The sequence below is a fragment of the Cupressus sempervirens genome, chromosome 4 (assembly GCF_028749045.1).
Source record: "Cupressus sempervirens isolate cs-2001-9-10 chromosome 4, ASM2874904v1, whole genome shotgun sequence".
Classification (NCBI taxonomy): domain Eukaryota; kingdom Viridiplantae; phylum Streptophyta; class Pinopsida; order Cupressales; family Cupressaceae; genus Cupressus; species Cupressus sempervirens.
The window spans coordinates 124,516,948-124,535,545 of NC_143121.1; the positions used below are offsets into that span (position 1 = coordinate 124,516,948).

Consider the following 18,598-nt stretch of genomic DNA (forward strand, 5'->3'; position numbering starts at 1 on the left):
CGTTCATCCGTCCCCGCTATATCCGAATGATACTCTCTGGTCAACACACTACCTTCGACCAGCCTCGACTGCAATCCCCTGAAGTCCCTACTTTCCATGACTTCATCCTGCAATCTGCCGACGACAAGTATAGCATCCCTTGCAGGCCCCAGCATGTCATCGCCTCTGGCCAACCAGACGCTCCAACACAAATTAAAATGCTCAACTATGCTAATTTGTGTATTCAGAAAGCTTTGCTCGTTCAACAAAATGCCTTTCAAAAGCTTGTTCAAATGGAACTTGCAGCCCAGCAAGCCTCTGCCAGTACCAATGCTAACTTTCACACTGTAATTGCTTCCTTGCAATCCCTTGAGTCGCGCCTCTCTAAGTAGTTTGCTGACACAATGCAGTCTGACATCAATAGTCTCAGGTCTAACTATCAGAGTTTTCGCGCCTCTAGCGAAGCGTGGTGGGCCGATAGCACCAATCGTCTGTCTTCTTTGTCTGCAACGTCACATAGGATGAACAGTAGTGTTAAACAAACGGTCATAGAGGGCAAACCATAAGGCATGTGTTCGTGAGCCCTTTTTCATATTCAAGTATTGTGTTCCAAACTGGAACATTAGCACTTTGTCTAGGTGGTCATCTAGCAGACTAACTGCAAAGTTAGGGATGACGTCGAAAGCAGTGGCTCCTGCGGCCATGGGTGCAGAGATGCCTCCCATGAGCATATCGCAATACCTATTGTGTCTCACATCAAGCAAAGTCATCATGACTGTTGTTGGTATTCCTTTGCGATATAAGGGTTCTATACCGGCCACAATACTACCTATGTTGGAAATCCAAATTATTTAGGTCTGAGTGGATCCGATGTGCAAGACAAGTGCGCTGAGATGTGCCCACTGTTTCGCGTGTAATTGGAGTATTGCATTCGCATTGACTCTCTATTTCTCTGTTGCGGAGAACGCAATTGGTAGTGGTGACTCAGAATGAAAAGCGAATAAGAGGTCTGGGTGGTGTAGTTGGTTATCACGTTAGTCTCACACACTAAAGGTCCCCAGTTCGAACCTGGGCTCAGACAATCCTTACTACTTGTCTTTTCTTTCTTTGCTCAATACTAAATAAACAGATTGCGCTCTCTTTGCTTAGGTGGCCAATTAGCACATTTCTGCACATCAGAGTGGCGCAGCGGAAGCGTGGTGGGCCCATAACCCACAGGTCCCAGGATCGAAACCTGGCTCTGATATACTCAGGTTGAAATCAGCAGAGGCTTCCGTTCATCCTCCCTATTTTTTTCTTGGGTGAGGCTCTGATACGTGGATTCACCTCAGGCTTCCGTTCGTTTGTTCTTGTACCTCTAGCACCTACAAGTATAGTGAAATCAGTAAAATTGTGAAGTTGGGGTGGTGGCGCAGTTGGCTAGCGCGTAGGTCTCAAAGCTGAGGTTAGAATAATCCTGAGGTCGAGATTTCGAGCCTCTCTCACACCAACACATTGACTTTTTCCTTGTTTTTTATTACTACCTCCCTCGTGGAATCTCTCCTCCATTTAAAATGCCTCCAATGGGTAAAGCCATATTTACATTGTATTCAACCGCGTTCATAAAGCTCTGTCTATTGGATTCCAAGTACAATTTACGGAAAGCTCTTCACGCTTGTAATATGATTTTAGTTGCCCATGTTTTCCAACCCCTCAAATGCTTGTAATATGGTTTTATCCTTACAATGTGCTTCAAATGCTTGTAATATGGTTTTATCCTTACAATGTGCTCCAAGTAGCCACAGCAAGTCTATACTTCCTTTCGTCATTTGCAAAAGAGGAACAGTTGCAAGATTTGCCACTCCCTTTGCAAACATTTAATACAAAAGACACTGACTTTCCACAACTTAGAAATGAGAATGACAAAGTTTGTGAAGACTTCAAGACAATACAACCTGAACATTGTTATAATATTCTGGTCCTAAATCTCCCTTGGCAAGCAGTTTTAATTCCTTACTGGTCCTACACAAGCAACAAAATGGTGACCCTGGAAATGTAGATCTAGCCTCACTTGAAAGTTGGGCTTATACGAAGGAGGAGATGAATCATGGACTGCAAGCATATGGTATTTCAAGTGAGTGCATATCTCAGTCCTAAGTCACAAGGTTCAAATTTAAATTCTAGTTCATCAAACATAAAATTTGGATAAAATTTGGCTAAAATTTGGCAAGGGTAAAAATTTGGAAAAAAATCAAGTAACTTATACAAGTTTACAAATTTTTAAATATCAGTAATATATCTACAAAATTGGAAAAAAATCAAGTAACTTATACAAGTTTACAAATTTTTAAATATCAGTAATATATCTACAAAATTGTCAAAATAGTTTGATATGTTAAATAATTAAACTAAATAACTCAATATTATTTTAAAATAAAATAATATTATTATATTTAACAATATTATATTAAATATCATAAAATTTCGATGTTGGCAGAAATTTGAACTACATGGATGAGATTCAGTGAATCCTAGTCTCAGTCCATTGTTGACCCTTTGAAATTACTATTTATGAAATAAAATACAAAATATCCTCCTTTTTTTGTGTAAACTAAAACAAGAAAGATACAAAGGCGAGATGAAAAATACTTTCTTGTATTGCAGCTATGTACAAACGAGTTCTTTATTTGTTCTTCCTATTTCATCATTGTAAATTGTATGGACCTTCAAACATATGGGATGGCCTTTGTAAGAAAGAGTGGTATACTTGGTGTTGAGTAGCATATATTAGTGTCAAATATTACACAAGCTGGAATATAATATAGATATGACTAGAACACTTGACAATTTAGAGTTCAAATCCCTCAATTCTCTTAGGCCTTTTCCTACACAACCTGTTGCTTTTTGTCATTCTATCCATTCATCTATAAGTAAAACTTTTCCCAGGACTGCCCAAAGTCTGTCCTTCTACTACCCCTGTTTCCCAACCTCCTACTGGTTTCTATCTACCTAATGCACCATCAAGCTCTCCATTGCCTTCAATTTTTCCTTATTCTTCTCCATCTCCCTTTCCACTCTACTCTGCACCTCCCTCTCCTACTATATAAAATTCTCCCCACCCTTTATGTCGTATCCTCCGAGTCCTCTTAACCCAGCAGCACCCAGTATTCCTCCCTCCACTACCCCAGTTATAACACCACCATCTCCACCATCTAATCCAATTACTCTATTCCCTCCAAATCTCCCATCAACATTTCTTGCATATACTCTCTGGTGTGGAGCAAAACTCACTGTCCCAAATTCAGTACTTCAGAAAGCAATGGACTATGCTTGTGGAGCTGGTGCTGATTGGCAATCTATCCAATCCAATGGACTATGCTACATGCCCAACACAGTGGTTCCCATGCTTCTTATTCTTACAATAACTACAGGCAGAAAAACAAAAGCATTGGCAGAACGTATGATTTTGGAGGAACCGCTAACCTCACCACTATAAATCTAAGTGAGTGTTCAGTGCATTCACTTATTATATATCATTTTATCTTCATACCTGGAATATGATGTTGGCCCATGGATGTGTGATTGTGTAGTTCGAGCTGAGATGTCATGATAGCTGAGGGTTTCTAAGTAATTTACAATGAGATTAAGTCTAAAACTGATTGACATTATCTTTATTTTCTGTAACCTAAGAAACATTTCGTCGATCTAAGTGTCATGCCCTTTTATAATGAAGCGGGAATATGTTGAATAATTATAACTTTCCCTCAGGTAAATTTATTTTCTTTACATGCAGATTCATTCTCGATTTTCAACAAATACATTTCCAAGCTGGGATTGAGCTCAGCCTATGCATATCTTAGGGCATAATGGGGAGATAAATACCCTGCATGGAAATGTTAACTCGCGAGGTTTTTCTCTTTATGATGGGCCTATTGGTATCCAAAATTGTGTTCATGATTCTTGGCAAGAGGATTAATTACATATTGCAATCAGAAGTTTTTAATCAATAAGGAAAACCCCTAGATTTACTAACCAATCTTGCAGCTTGACTTTTTAATTCAATTTTCAATTCCAACAGTAGTTTCTGAAGTCTTGTGCAGGATGGGAGCACGCGAAGGGTTGTCAAACGTCGGAACCTTGGTCTTTCTAATGATGAGATGGAGAAGCTTCTTCCTATTGTGGATGCAAGCTCTTTTGATTCATGACTTTTAATGCTTTAAAAGTTTCGATTACTTATAACCCTTTCAAAACTAAGATCTTCATTGTAGCATCATTCTGAATAGTATTGCACACTTTAAATTTGCATTTAGGCATCACTATTTTGTTGAATTGGTTTTTCTGTCATTGAATTTGTTTTTCTGTCATTTTCAAATGATGACTGGCATGTGCTAAATTAAAATATTGAAACTTCCTACTGATCTATATTGAAATTGGTTGGTTTTATTTTGTTTCTTTATAAAAACAAGTTAAACAAACCAAAAACAAAATTTGAATGGTTCTTCTATCTGTGACAGGAACTTAGCTGCCCTGCAGCTCTTGTTTCTTATCATAAGAATAACCTGTAAGAAGAATTACCTGATTCATCTTCTACGTCTTTTCTTCTATCTCTTTATTTTGCACTGCCTCTTCCACTGGTTGCTTCTTCCCTACTTCTTCCTCTGCCACCACATATAAATTTAGTTGTGCTTCAACCTTGCTGTCATTGTCATTGTTTCTCAATAGCTCAATGACCAAGTCTTTAATGGTAACAATTCAGATGATGCTAATTGTACTCAAAAATCATTTGTGAAAGTGATATTTGCATTGATTTTATCTAAGATACTTTTTAAAAAGCATTTTAATTCAGCTCATTAACTCTTACAAAACTCTTCCCATATGCATTACGTTTTCAGCTTAAATTCAAATTCGATCAATGATTATATCTATTTATACTTGATGCCCATATGTAGTTGATAGCTATTGGTTGGGCAAAACAACTTACGATCATAGCTAAAGTAACGAACATCACCAAAGGGGTGCAAGATCACCATTTGCATAGCATGGAAGCAATTTCCCCACTGTCTCATTTTCTATTTTAGTTTCAAAAATGTGAAATTGGGTCATGCTGTAGTCCAATAAATAGAACTCCAGTACGGAGTAATGACTTAATCTATCTTAGAGGAAGAGCTCATAGGAACAAAATTATCTTCATAGCCACTCATGTATATTGCTCTACTAGTTGGCTCCCCTCTTAATCCTACGACGAAGAGCTTACCAATTATATTAGCAGTTATAACTGGGATGACAATAAAGTTTTACCTTCCTCCTTGTGATACCACTTTATTCAACCGAAAAACAAAATTGAATTGAGCCTAATGGAGACTAGACACAGGGAATATATCTGATTTCTATAATGCTAAGTGGCAATCCTTATCATAAAAGAGTACAATAGGAATTCAAGCAGTCATTAGCATTATATCTATTCACTCTTCAATGAAGAGACTGAGATCAACTTCAATACTTCAATCTCTGGATTAAATATAGAGTAGAGATCTTAGAACTGGTTTCCCGTACTCTCCCAACCAAATTGGCCACACATTTCTTGCAACTTCTTCAAATACTAGGGATGATCATGGAGAAAGACTAAATCAACTCCCAAGCCTTTTCCCAAGCCTTCAATTAAGCATGTCTCCATTCAGAATGGAAATGCAGGATCACCAGCTCAAAGTGTTTAAAAAAACTACATACGGTTGCCATCACAAATGATTGGGCAGAAATTTCTTCAACACAAATTGCCAATGGGAAAGGAGATAATTGAGTTGAATTGGGGATTCAGTAGGCTAAAAACTGAATTATACCTGTGACTCGGTTACAGAAGACAATTGAGACACTTAGGAATTCAAAATGCTACAAAAGAAGATAATGTCAGTGGCTCAGTTACAGAAGATAGTTTAGTTGAGACACTTAGGAATCCAAAATGCTACAAAAGAAGATAATGTCAGTGGCTCAGTTACAGAAGATAGTTTAGTCGAATTGGGGACTCAAAACAGTAGAATACCAACTTGAACATTCGTCTTGGTAGGATTTCATTAATTGTAATGTATAATATCCCAAACTTCCATAACATTTTCAATCAAGTAGAAAAGGGAAATTTTTGATAGTGAAATTGAAATTGGAAAATCGATTTTAAATGCTAGAGAAATGATTTATTTTGGTAAAAAAATAAAATTGCATTGCAAAATTGAAAGTGGATTAAATTGCAAATTTTCATTAAATTGATTGAAGTATTGCTCAGGAGATTTTTTTAATGTTGAAAGAAATTGGTAAATTAAAATTGAAAATTGACTTTAGCTTACTAAATCTGATTTTAATGATATTTTAATTGCTAAAACATTTTTGCATAAAAAATTTGGCATCTCCTAAGCTTTCCTAATTTTATTTTGCAATTTTTGGTCACGACTAGCAATTAAATGGGCTAATTTCACTTTGAGCTAAGTAATTAAAGCATAGCATTTAAATCTGGGCCATTAATAAAGAGCTAATTTAATTTTACTTTCTTCTAGGGCAAGTCGGCCAGTTTGGATGGACAAGGAAATTTTGGTATAAGAGGGGCTCCCCCCTCTCTCATCTCCTCATTCCATCTTTCTCCTCATGTGTTGAGAGATTTTTCTCTAGAAGGGCAGCTTGCAGACTTGGGCAATTTTCTTAGGTAGATTTTCCCTTGTTTGGTGACAATTTTCTTCTTCCATTTTGGGCAAATTTCTGCCCTAGGCAATTTTGGAGCAATTCTGAATTTTTCTTGCTTGGACAATTTTTTGAGGTCTGATTTCAATTTCTAGATTTGGGCGATTTTGTTGGTGAGGAAGCCATGTGATCCAAGGATTTGATTTTGGCAAATGTGAGCAATTTCAAGAAAGTCAAATTTCTAATTTTTGCTAGGGCATCATTATTTGCAACGAGGCTTGAAATTTTTGAGATCTGATCCGAATTTGAAGAAGGCCCGATTATTGGTAAAGGCAGATTTAAGGTAAATTCTATTCATTTTTTAGAGGTGAAGATTAGTTTAAAGGCGAATTCTATTCCTTGTTCTTGCTTGGTTCATTTCCCTTATGTTCTTCTTGCATTCATCATCCACCACTTCATCATCTCACTAATAGGTTGAAGTTTGGAGAGATACATGTAGATTTCATGATAGGACACTTGGTGAGGTAGAAATAAGTTAGACCACCCTAGGTTGAAATTGGAAGATATAAGTGTAGTCCATCTTAAGGTGATGAGGAGGCAGAAATAAGTGGTAGTCTCACCCCTAAGTTGAAGGTTGGAGATTGATAAGTATAGAGATAGGACTTGGTGAGGCAGAAATAAGGTAATTTTCATCGATAGAAAGAAGGTTGGAGATTGATAAGGGTAGTCCATATGACTTAGAACAAAGGGGCAAAAATAAGTGTTTAGGATGGTAGATGTTAGTCTAAGCAAGAACCCAAAAGAAACGAACACCAAAAAAGACAAGGAAGACATGATGCCTAAGACCATCTTCTTCTCGAAAGTGAGATGAGTAAGTAACACCAATATCAGCACAGTGAACATTATCTAGTTAAAGGATAGATTGAAAGGACAATCCCCCATGAGAAAGAAAATCTACAAAAGCAAAATTGTACACACGACAACCTTCTCTCCTACCTTACCTTGTCTAGAATTGGTCATGGAATGTGCATCCCAATTTGATTTGGTTAGTAAGTCCATTTTTTATGAAGGGAAGAGAGTGTTGGCCAACATTGGCAGGCAAGTGGTCAAAGAAACATTTAATACCCCCCAGTACAAAAGCATAACAGTGGTAATGATGGATCAGGTGGCTAACTTATTTCAGGATAATTAGGAGGCTTACTTCATTCATCTAAAGTAGAATTGGTTACACAAAGGCAAAAAGGGAGTTACTAGATCATCAAGGCTCACCATGTCAGATTTCAAATCAAAGTATGGTGATCTCATTGTGTTTCTCAGCCAGATCATGGGCTTAGCTCAAGGTATGCAATTCAAGAATTGGATGTATTATTTTATTGATGGAATTGAAAATGGAAAAAGAAGATTTGATTGGGCTAGGATTATGAGCGAGAATTTAGAGTTGCAACTTAGGATATGCAAAATCAAAAGCAATTCTATATGGGGTCCTACCTCTTTTATTTGATTTAGAGGTGGTGAAAATTGAAAAGTGAATCTCAAGGAAGAGTGAATTTCAAGAAAGAGCAAATTTAGAGGAAGTGATTTGAAAATATTTGAGGCTAAAGACCAAAGGGATAATTCAAGTGGACAAGAGAAGAATGTCAATGAGATAGAATTTGGATCAAGATTGGATGAGTCGGAGAAGGTTGTCATCAAGAAGAAACATTTGAGCACCCTTGCCTTTCTCAATGCCTTTATTGAATATGCAAAAGAATATAATAAGGATCATGAGAAAACACTGCAAACAACGAGTAACATGATGAATTTAGCTGAGCTCAAGATGAAACATACACTTTGCTCTCCCATGAAGGAAGTCAATGATAAGCTAGCCAAATTAATCATTTTAGGTAAAAAGATGAAAGAAAAGGGTAGAACTATAATAGAAGATCATTTGATGTAATCCCAAGTAGCAAATTCTCCTTTTTCTTGGGTAGGATAGGTGTCTGATTCTAATTGGCTATCTGTTGATGTCAATTTTGTACCACTACATAACATATAGAAATTGAACACTTGCTATGGGATATCAACCACTCAATTCCTCTCTTGAAAAGCTAATACTCATGAAGGCATGAAAATAACTTCAATGTTCCTTACACCTATGGATACTAACTCAGTTATATTGATGTGATTTGTTGGTAGTCACGTAGGCGGCCTTATGTTGTTCATTCAAGGATAACTTGGACTTCTAGTGTGATGGTGATGATTTTGTATGAGTGCCAAATGATGTTGATGGCAATGGTGATGGTGGAGGGTGTAGCGCCAGATCATGTTGATTGTGCGAGGAGGTAATAATGCTTCTAATGACTTTTACCTTCCTAACTTTCTTAGAATGAAATCTAACTACTCAACTACTTGCTACTCTACTCTTACTCCTATGAATGGAAACATTAGCAAATGGATAGGGATCGAATTTGATGAAAGTTAACCAACGGCTCTACCTCCATAGATGCAATGATTTAAGGGAATAGACTAGTTTACCACACAAGGCTTCCCAACAAGCCACTAGGATGCTAGTGGCCTAGTTATAGATCCCTATCAAACATCCACTAATATCACCATGCAACTATCCATCTACTCTTACTTAAAACTTTTTAAAATAAAATCTACTTTAGCAACTTCCAAGGAAATCTAATTCTAACTATTGGAAGCAGAAACCATACAATAACACCAAATATTCTTAATCACCATGCAAGTTACAACAATGATAAAAAGAGGCAATTTTGGTATTATCTTAGCAACAATTTTCTTCAACCCTTTACAAATGAGAGAAAATGGCCTTATATAGAGGCTCAAAATTATAACTAATGATAGAGATAAAGAGGCAAAACCAACAATCCAAATTGGATGTAGAAACCCTAATTAGGGTTGCCACCCTATTGGCAAATGAGAAGATGCCACCTCATCAATGGACCAATGAGAAAAAGGAAAAGTGTCAACTAGTGAGAAGGCACCAAAATGGTAGCCAATCAAAATCAAACACCTATCTATTGATGTTAATTTTTGTACCAATACATAACATATTAGCAATTAAATATCTGATATGGAGTATCAAACACATAATTCCTCTCTTGAAAAGTTAATACTTATGAAGACATAAGCAAGAACTCTAATGTTCCTTACACTTGTGGATACTAACTCAGTATATCGATGTGATTTGCTGGTAATCACATAGGCAACCTTAAATTGTTTGTTTGAGGACGATTTGGACTTTGGTGGAATGATGGTGATGGTGATTCAGTGTGAATGCCAGATGGTGTTGATGAAGAAGGTGATGGTGATGGAGGATGAATGTTATTGTGACTTATGTCTTCTTAACTTTCCTCTTCAAAACTCCAACTCCTAACTACTTGCTATTCTGCTCCTACTCCTATGAATGGAAGATTAGCAAATGGATGGGGATCGAATCTAATGAAAGTTAACGAATGGCTCCATCTCCATAGATGCAATGGTTCAAAGAAAAATGAACTAATTTACCACACAAAGCTTTCCAACAAGCCGCTAGGATGCTAGTGGCCTAGTTAGATTCCTATCAAACATCTACTAATGTTACCATGCAACTATCCCTCTACTTTACTCTTACTTAACAACTTGAAATGAAACTTACTTTAACAACTTCAAAATGAAAATCTTATTCTAATTAGTAGAAGTAGAAACCATGCAACAACACCAAAAGCTCTTAATTACCATGCAAGTCACAATATTGAGAAAGAAAAGTGATTTTTGGGCATTATCTTTGCAACAATTTTCATTGACTATTACAAATGAGAGAAAATGACCTTATATAGAGGCCAAAATGTACAACCAATGGTAGAGAAAAAAAAGGCAAAATCAATGATCTAGATTGAATCCAAAAAAACCTAATTAGGGTTGCCACCCGATTGGCCAATGAGAAGACACCACCACGTCAATGGACCAATGAAAAAAGTGGAAAAGGAGCAACCAATGAGAAGGTGCCAAAATGGTGGCCAATCAAAATTAGACACTTGTCCTACCCTAGAAGAAAGAGAAATTGCTACTTGGGCTTACATCAAATGATCTTCTAATATAAATCTCCCTTTTTCCTTCATTTTTTTAGCTAAGGAAATGAACTTAGCTAGCCTTTCATTGACTTCTTCTGTGGGAGGGAAAGGTGTATGCTTTATCTTGAGCTCAGCCAATTTCATCATGCTAATTGTTGCCTGCAGTGTCCTATAAAGGCATTAAGGGAGGAAAGGGTGCCTAAATGCTTCTTCTTGATAGCAACCTTTCCTAACTTGTCCAATCTTGATCCAAGCCTTGTCTCATTGATGTCTTCTTCTCTGATGTCTTCGAAATCAAGTGTCGCCCCAACATCACTCATCATGGTTGAAATGAAAGTATTGATGCTTGGGCTATGTATGCAACTGCATTTTGTATCTCCTCGAGTGTTCTCAATCTAGTAGTCAAGACAACAAAACAAGACTCAATTGTACTCAATGCTCCTTCATCAATCAACTTGGCCCTTTCCAAATATTTCTCTAGTAGCCCAATGAACGCCTGTAGCATGGGAATAGCTAAATCATTGATGGATGAAAATCCTTCCACTCCTCTTCAATAATTCTGAATTTGTTTCTAATAGTCACTAATGACTGGAATGTTGAGATAAAGGAAAGCAAGAAATTTTTCCCATCTTGGATTGTATCATGGATCCCATCCTTGACTTTATGTAGCTTCCTTAATCTTTCACTGTACCATGACTCAGTATACAAATCTACTGTCCTTGTGACTGCTTCCAAGGAAGGATCCTGATGATCATCCCAATCTACTAGATTCAACTGTATTCTCTCTATTGTATCATAATCTTCTCTCAGTACATCTCCATCATCTTCTAGTTGATTGGAAATATCAAGGCCTCTCCATTTGATAGCTCTCATCATGTTCATTGACAATCTTAAGAAAGCTAGCTTTCTCACATGAAAGTCATCCTTGGCATTGGCCCAAAAGTCTTCTATAGTGGGAACATGTTTAAATGCATTTTTATGAGTCATCTTGATAAGACTATTAGGATCAAATCCTTGCCTTGCTCTATACCATCCTAGATGACACCATTCCAATTCCTTCTCTGTAGCTGCAAAGGAGACACGATTGGGGCAACTATCATTGTCAATTCTTAATGAGAAGGTAATCCCTGTCTTACCTTCGAGTCTCATTATTCTATCATAATACACAAGTTGCCTAGCCAATTCCATCAAAACTACCTTGTCGGGTGGGTATCTTGGAAGCCTCTTGGGACAAACTGTGCTTCTTGCTACTCTAATGTAGGTGAATTGCAAAAATTGGATGAACCAACTCCCATACTTCTTTATCTTTGCTTCTTCTTCTAATGAGAGTCTCCTAGCAGGTGTCCTGTGTAATACCCTTACTGTCTTCATGGCAAAGGTGTCACAAAACATTTTATAATCTTTGTTGTTGTGTAAATGAAGCTGTGGATAGCATTCATGCACCAAATATTACTGTGGCCCACTGCCAATTTCTCCTAAGGCCTTAAGTCCTAGACTTTTATACAATCTAGCAATTAGGTAAAATAGATAGGATCCCATGTAGAATTGCTTTTGGTTTTGTACAGTTCTAAGTTGCAACTCTAGATTCTCACTTATGATCCTAGCCCAATAAAATCTTCTTTTTCCTTTTCCAATTTCATCAACAAAGAAGTACATCCAATTTTCAAATTGCATACCTTGAGCTAGGCCCATGATCCGGCTAAGGAGCACAATGAGACCATCATATCCTAATTTGAAATATGCCACTATGAGCCTCGATGATCTGGTTACTCCTTTCTTTTCCTCATGTAGCCAATCTTGTTTTAGATGCATGAAATAAGCTTTCTGGTTATCCTAAAATGACTTGGCTGCCCGATCCATCATCACCACTATCATGCTCTTATACTGAGGAATGTTAAATGCTTCTTCAATTGCCTGTCTACCAATTTTGGTCAACACCCTCTTCCCTTCATCAAAAATATGGATTTACTAATCAAATCAAACCTAGATGTGCACTCCATAACCAATTCTAGACCAGGCAAGGTAGGAGAAAAAGCTGTTGCTTGTATAATTCCAATTTTGTATATCTTCTTTGCCATGGGGGATTGTACTTCCTTTAGTCTATCCTTTACCTATTTCATATTTACCATACCGACATTGGTATCGGTTATTCACCTCATTTTCGAGAAGAAATTTATTTTGGGCATCATATCCTCTTTGTCTTTCTTAGTGTTTGTTCCCTTAGGATTCTTTCTTAGTGTTTGTTCCCTTAAGACCCTAAACACATATTTTTGCCCCTTCATTCTAAGTGATATGGACTACCCTTATCAATCTCCAACCTTCTTTCTATCGATAGATTCTAACTTATTTCTACCTCACCAAGTCCTATCACTACACTTATTTTTGCCTCTTCATGCTTTAAGATGGACTATACTTATATCTCCCAACTTCAACCTAGGGTAGTCTAGCTTATTTCTTCCTTTTCAAATGTCCTATCATGGATTCTACCTTTATCAATCTCCAATCTTCAACCTATAGATGGGATGACGAAGTGGTGGATGATGAATGCAAGAAGAATCAAGAAAAATGAAACTAGACAAGAACAAAAGAAAGAAATCTACTTAAGGACCACTTTCAACTCTAAATGAATTGAATTTACCTTTACCAATGGCAGGGTCTTCTTTTGAATTTCAGATCAAACCTAAGAATTTCAAGCCCCTTGCAAATATTGATGCCCTAGCTGAATAAATCAGAATTTTATCCACTTGAAATTGCCCATGTGTGTGTCAAAAAATTAGATTTAATCACTTGTTTTCTTCACCATGCAAAATTGGGCAACCACTAGGAGAAAAATCGCAGCTCTCTAGCAAAAATTAGACCTAGTAAAAAATTGCCAAGCAATGAAAAGTTTTAGATCTGCCCCCCTCAAGTCATCTAGGGCACAAATCACAGCCCTAATGGAAGGAGAAAAATTTCTCAACGATGCAAAAAATTTGCCTCCACAAAAAATTACCAAGGTCTGAAAATGTCCACAATTGCAAGTAAAATCACCAAGCAATGAAATTCTACCCCTCAAGAGAAGTTGCCAAAGCACATAGAGCTGATCCAAAAAATTGCTAAGTCTGAAAATGTTATCCCTTCACCAAGAAAAATAACCAAGAATGGAAGAAGCTACTCCAAGAGCCAAAGACAAGAGAAAACTGCCCTTTGCCAAAATCGGAAAGGATAGAAGAGGAGGATGAAGTGAATGAGGAGATAAGTGGAAAGAGATCCCTCTTATACCAAATCCACATGCCTTCTCTAGCTGGCCGACCTGCACCTAGGAGAGAAAACAATATTAATTAGTGCACAATTTGGTCCCAATTAAATGATAAGTCAAAAATTAATTTTGCCACAATGAAATTTGCATTTTTAAATTGCCATTTAAACCAAAATTGCAAAAATAAAATTAATAAAGCCTTGGAGATGCTAAACATTTTCATTCAATGACGATTTAGTAATTAATATATAATTAAAAATTAGATTTGGCAAGCCAAGGTTGATTTTTTCAATTTTAAATTACTAATTTCTTTAAATATTTTAAAATCTTCAAGGCAAATCTAACCCATTTAATGTGACTTTGCAACTCAAATCCAAAATCGATTTTGCCAAAAAAAATTTGTAACAAAAATTAATCATTTCTCTAGAATCTAAAATCAATTTATCCAATTTGATTTCACCATTGCAAAATTAAATTTTTCACTAGGAAAAAAAATTCAAGATTTTCCAAAAAAAACCAGATTTAACAAAATTTCATATTTTAAAAATTACTCAAGTTTATACAATTATATCCAAATTTTCAAAAAAAATCATCTAAGTACAAAATTCACGATTTTATCTTGCCAAGGGTTGTTCTTTGAAATTTGTTTGGCCTAAGGATAAAATTAGTTAGTCCAGAAAATCAAGCTTAAAACTAGGTGAAAAATAAACCTAACCCTTTCTCCCTTCAGACTTGAAGGCATCCAAGAAGTAAAATTTTCTAAGATCAAAATATTTTGGACAACTTCAAAAATTATTGCCAAGGCGACCGAAAAAGGGGGTCCCCAAAATTTTGGGGCGATGGTGTGAGAACCTCACAACATCTAGCAACTCCACTAGTGAAATGTTCTCGAACCTTTCAAGAAATAAGTTACTTAGAACAAAAATCTCACAATGGCCTATCCACAAATCTACTTAAGAACAAGCATTCAACGAGGGAAAAGACTCTCAAATTGATCCTAAGTATCCTGACCATAAGTTACTCATGTGTGTGCAAATGATTTATTCCCTGCTCGACAAGAACTTGATAATCTCTCAGATTCATTAAACTTAGCTATTGTAAATATCCTTACTTCAAAAGCAACTTGGATAGAGCCCCGCTGCCAGTCAGGCGTCTATAGACTTGACGGAGTTATCGCTGTGGCACCACAATCATGGCTCTACCTTTAGTGATTATTTTTATAGCACCAGTAGAGATGATGGCACACCCTTGAATCAAATTTCATCTTTATTTTCACTTTGATATTGCCTTTTCTCTTTTCTCATGATATATTTATATATTTTCTCTTTTCCAATCTTTTGTTTGGCTTGCAGACAATAAAGCTTGCGAAGGGTTTGGAGAACTACAATGGCATTGAAGTAGGTGTATGATTTTTACTAAGTCTAATTTCACTTCAAAAGACTAAGAATTCAGAGTAATTAAGTGTGAGTAGAATGATGTAACCATGTTGAAGATAACTTAAGAACCTCTATCGAGTTTGACCCAAATTTAGTACAAGTTCTACCATATACCAACAATTAAGCACATCCTTTAATCTCTGAACCTTGTTAAATGTATTCAAGAAATGAACAAGACAGACTTTATTTTGTCACAAAAAATGTAAAATCTACACACTTTGCCCACGAGTGATAACATGGACCCCCTTTGCACTTGCAAAGGCCCAAAACCAAAACTACTCTCCAACTGAGGGAAGGTAAAAGATCCCAAGTCAAATGACTTGATGCGAATCAAACTCAAGCTCCCTCACAACACCTAAACTAAATAACTAAAAGAAAACTACTCTAACCAACTGAAAGGGAAACAACTCTAACCCTCAGACCAAATGGTCTAAAACAAACTCTATTCTAAAGAACCAAAAATAAACTAGCTACTAACCGAAAGAAAACCTATTCTATCTATGTACAAAAAGGGCTCCAGATGGAGTCCTAAGCTTGGAAATAATGCTTGAGGAATTTCCCATTGACAGGATGGGACATCCTCACCAGTGAGTGTCTTAAGTCTAAATGCATTATCCTTGATGATCTTTGAAATTTGGAGAGGACCCTTCCATAGTTTGTCAAATTTATCATGTTGTCCTTTCTTTTCATGGGCTTTGTCCCAATATAAGACCAAGTCAAAGATCCTGAAGGTCTTATTCTGTGCATTTCTGTCAAACCAATGCTTAGCTACCCCTTGATGTTTTACAAATTTTTCTAGGGTTTCATCTCTTTTTTCATCTAACTGCATCAGTTGAGCCAACCTAACTTGGACTCTATCTTTGTTCTCGTCATAATATTCCTGTACAAACCTCAAAGTTGGGATTTTTAATTGAATCGGGAATGCCAGGTCTTGTCCATAAAGCAAATGATAAGGAGTGATCCCTATGGACTCTTTAACTCTTGTTCTATTGGCCCACAAAGCATATCTCAGCTGTGTGTGCCAATCTCTTGGCTTCTTGTCTAAAAGATTTCCTATCATAGTCAAAAGATTCTTATTTGTAGATTCTACTAGGCCATTTCCTTGGGGATAGTATCCTAATGAAAACTTTAAATTAATCCCATGGTTGAACACCCATGTTTGAAATTTCAAAGAAGTGAAAGCAGAACCATTATCACATACAAAAGCAGGACACCCAAACCTGGTAGTGATCTTTTCCTCTAAGAATTTGAGGACAATCTCAGTTGTGCAATTCTTGAAAGCTTGAGCTTCTAACCACCATGTATAGTAGTCAATTGCAGTTAGAATATACCTGTGTTACACTGAGGAAGATGGATTGATAGGACCAATGAAGTTAAGTCCCCGCATCTTGAAAGGTCTCACTTCAATAATTGGCTGCAAAGGCATTGCTAGATTCCTTTCTCTCTTTGCCAATGTTTGACAAATATGACAAGTCTTTACATGCTCGTGAGTGTCTTTGAATAAAGTTGGCCAGTAGTATCTGGCTCTTAGTATCCAATGTGTTGTAGCCAAATCTAATCCATGTCATGTTCCCCATTTATCATGAAAATGTTTCAAAATATTTTTGGCTTCTTTCTTTCCAACACATCTCAAATATATCCCCTCATGCTTTTGCTTGTATAACACTGCTCCTTATAGCATTTATCTCCTACTCTTGAATCTCAACACTCACTTTTGTATTGGATTCAAATGTGAAAGGCATCGGTGATTTAACAAATAGTTGATTATGTCCTAATACCATTCGTTGGGATGTACATCCTCCAATTCATAAACTTGTTGCACAAGTCTAGGCCCCTCTGATGCCATGGTCTGCGCCAATTGTTGTCTTGTAACCAACTTCATTTGTCAAATTTCTATGTCATATTCTTGGATAGTGGTGACCCACTTGCCCCTTTCTTTCTCCAAGTTCATTTTGCATCAAAAGAGTCTTTACTACTATGTCAGGCACGATTGCATGTACCTTGCTTCTCAAGATTTAATGCCTGAACTTCTTCACCACCTTCACCAAGGCATAAGCTTGTTTTTCCACATTTGGGTAGTTTAATTCAGCTTCTTTGAAAGGTCAACTCATGAATGCAATTGGATGCTCTTCATCTACCTTATTCTTTTGTGTTAAAATGGCTGCACACACATGATCAAAGGCAAAAGAATATATATTGAATGGCCTCTCATAATTTGGGCTTACTATAACTGGTGCTTTGATGATAGCATGTTTGATTTCTTCAAATGTCCTCTTCACTGTTGGAGGCCAATCCATTTTTGCATCCTTCTTTAACATGTCATTCATTGGCTTTACAATCTTAGTGAATGCAGATATGAACTTTCTCACGAAGTTGATCTTTCCAAAGAATGATTTGAGCTCTTTCTTGTTAGCTAGTATGCCAAGTTTGGAAATTGCTTCCATTCTCTCTAGACCTATCATGATACCCTTTCCTGAAATCACATGTCCCAAAAGTTTTCCTTTAGTAACCCCAAACATGCATTTCTTCAGATTCAAAGAAACTTTGAACCTTCTACATGTCATGAAAACTTTCCTCAAATCTATAATGTGATCTTCTCTGTTCTTTGAAAATATTGTTATGCCATCCATGTAAATGATAATGCACTTGTCTTTTAAGTCCTTGAAAGTATAATCCATGGCCCTTTGAAATGTTGCACCTGCATTGATCAGACCAAAAGGTATCCTCTTGTATGCAAATGTTCCCCACTTTGTGGTGAAGGCCGTTTTCAATCTGTCTTCTTCTTCAACAATCACCTAATTGTATGATGCAGGAGCATCCAGAGGTATAAGGGCAATCCTGTGTCACCCAAAAAAAATGTACTTTGACTTAGTTTCTGTTTCATGTGTTTTCATTTTTGGATGCCCATTTGGGTCAAATAAAGGTTCCAACTCTCACAGTTCCACTATCAGTGTTCTGGGTTAGAGTTTTTGATCACCTTGGGATATGTGTAAATGCTAAAAAAATAGGAGTATGTAATTAAGCCATCATTTTGGTGAGCTAGAAGGTGTAAATTGGTCAGATGATTGTCATTGTAATTTAGAGCATTCCAGAAAAAGAATCAAGTCAAAAGGCCCTACGGTTTGAAAGTTATCACAGTTTTTCGATTTCTGGAGACATCTTAAGAATGCTTAAAAGTTAGGTTAGGGGCATTAAATGACCTCGAACAGGGCCAAAAAATGGGAGATGAGTGAAGCTGTCCATAGGGC

General features: G+C 36.7%; 1 non-coding gene across 1 annotated transcript; it reads left to right on the plus strand.

The window, feature by feature from the left end:
* Positions 1 to 986: 986 nt before the first annotated feature.
* On the plus strand, positions 987 to 1,060 carry TRNAV-CAC (transfer RNA valine (anticodon CAC)). The gene has a single exon. It is a non-coding gene; the product is annotated as a tRNA-Val (tRNA).
* Positions 1,061 to 18,598: the final 17,538 nt, after the last annotated feature.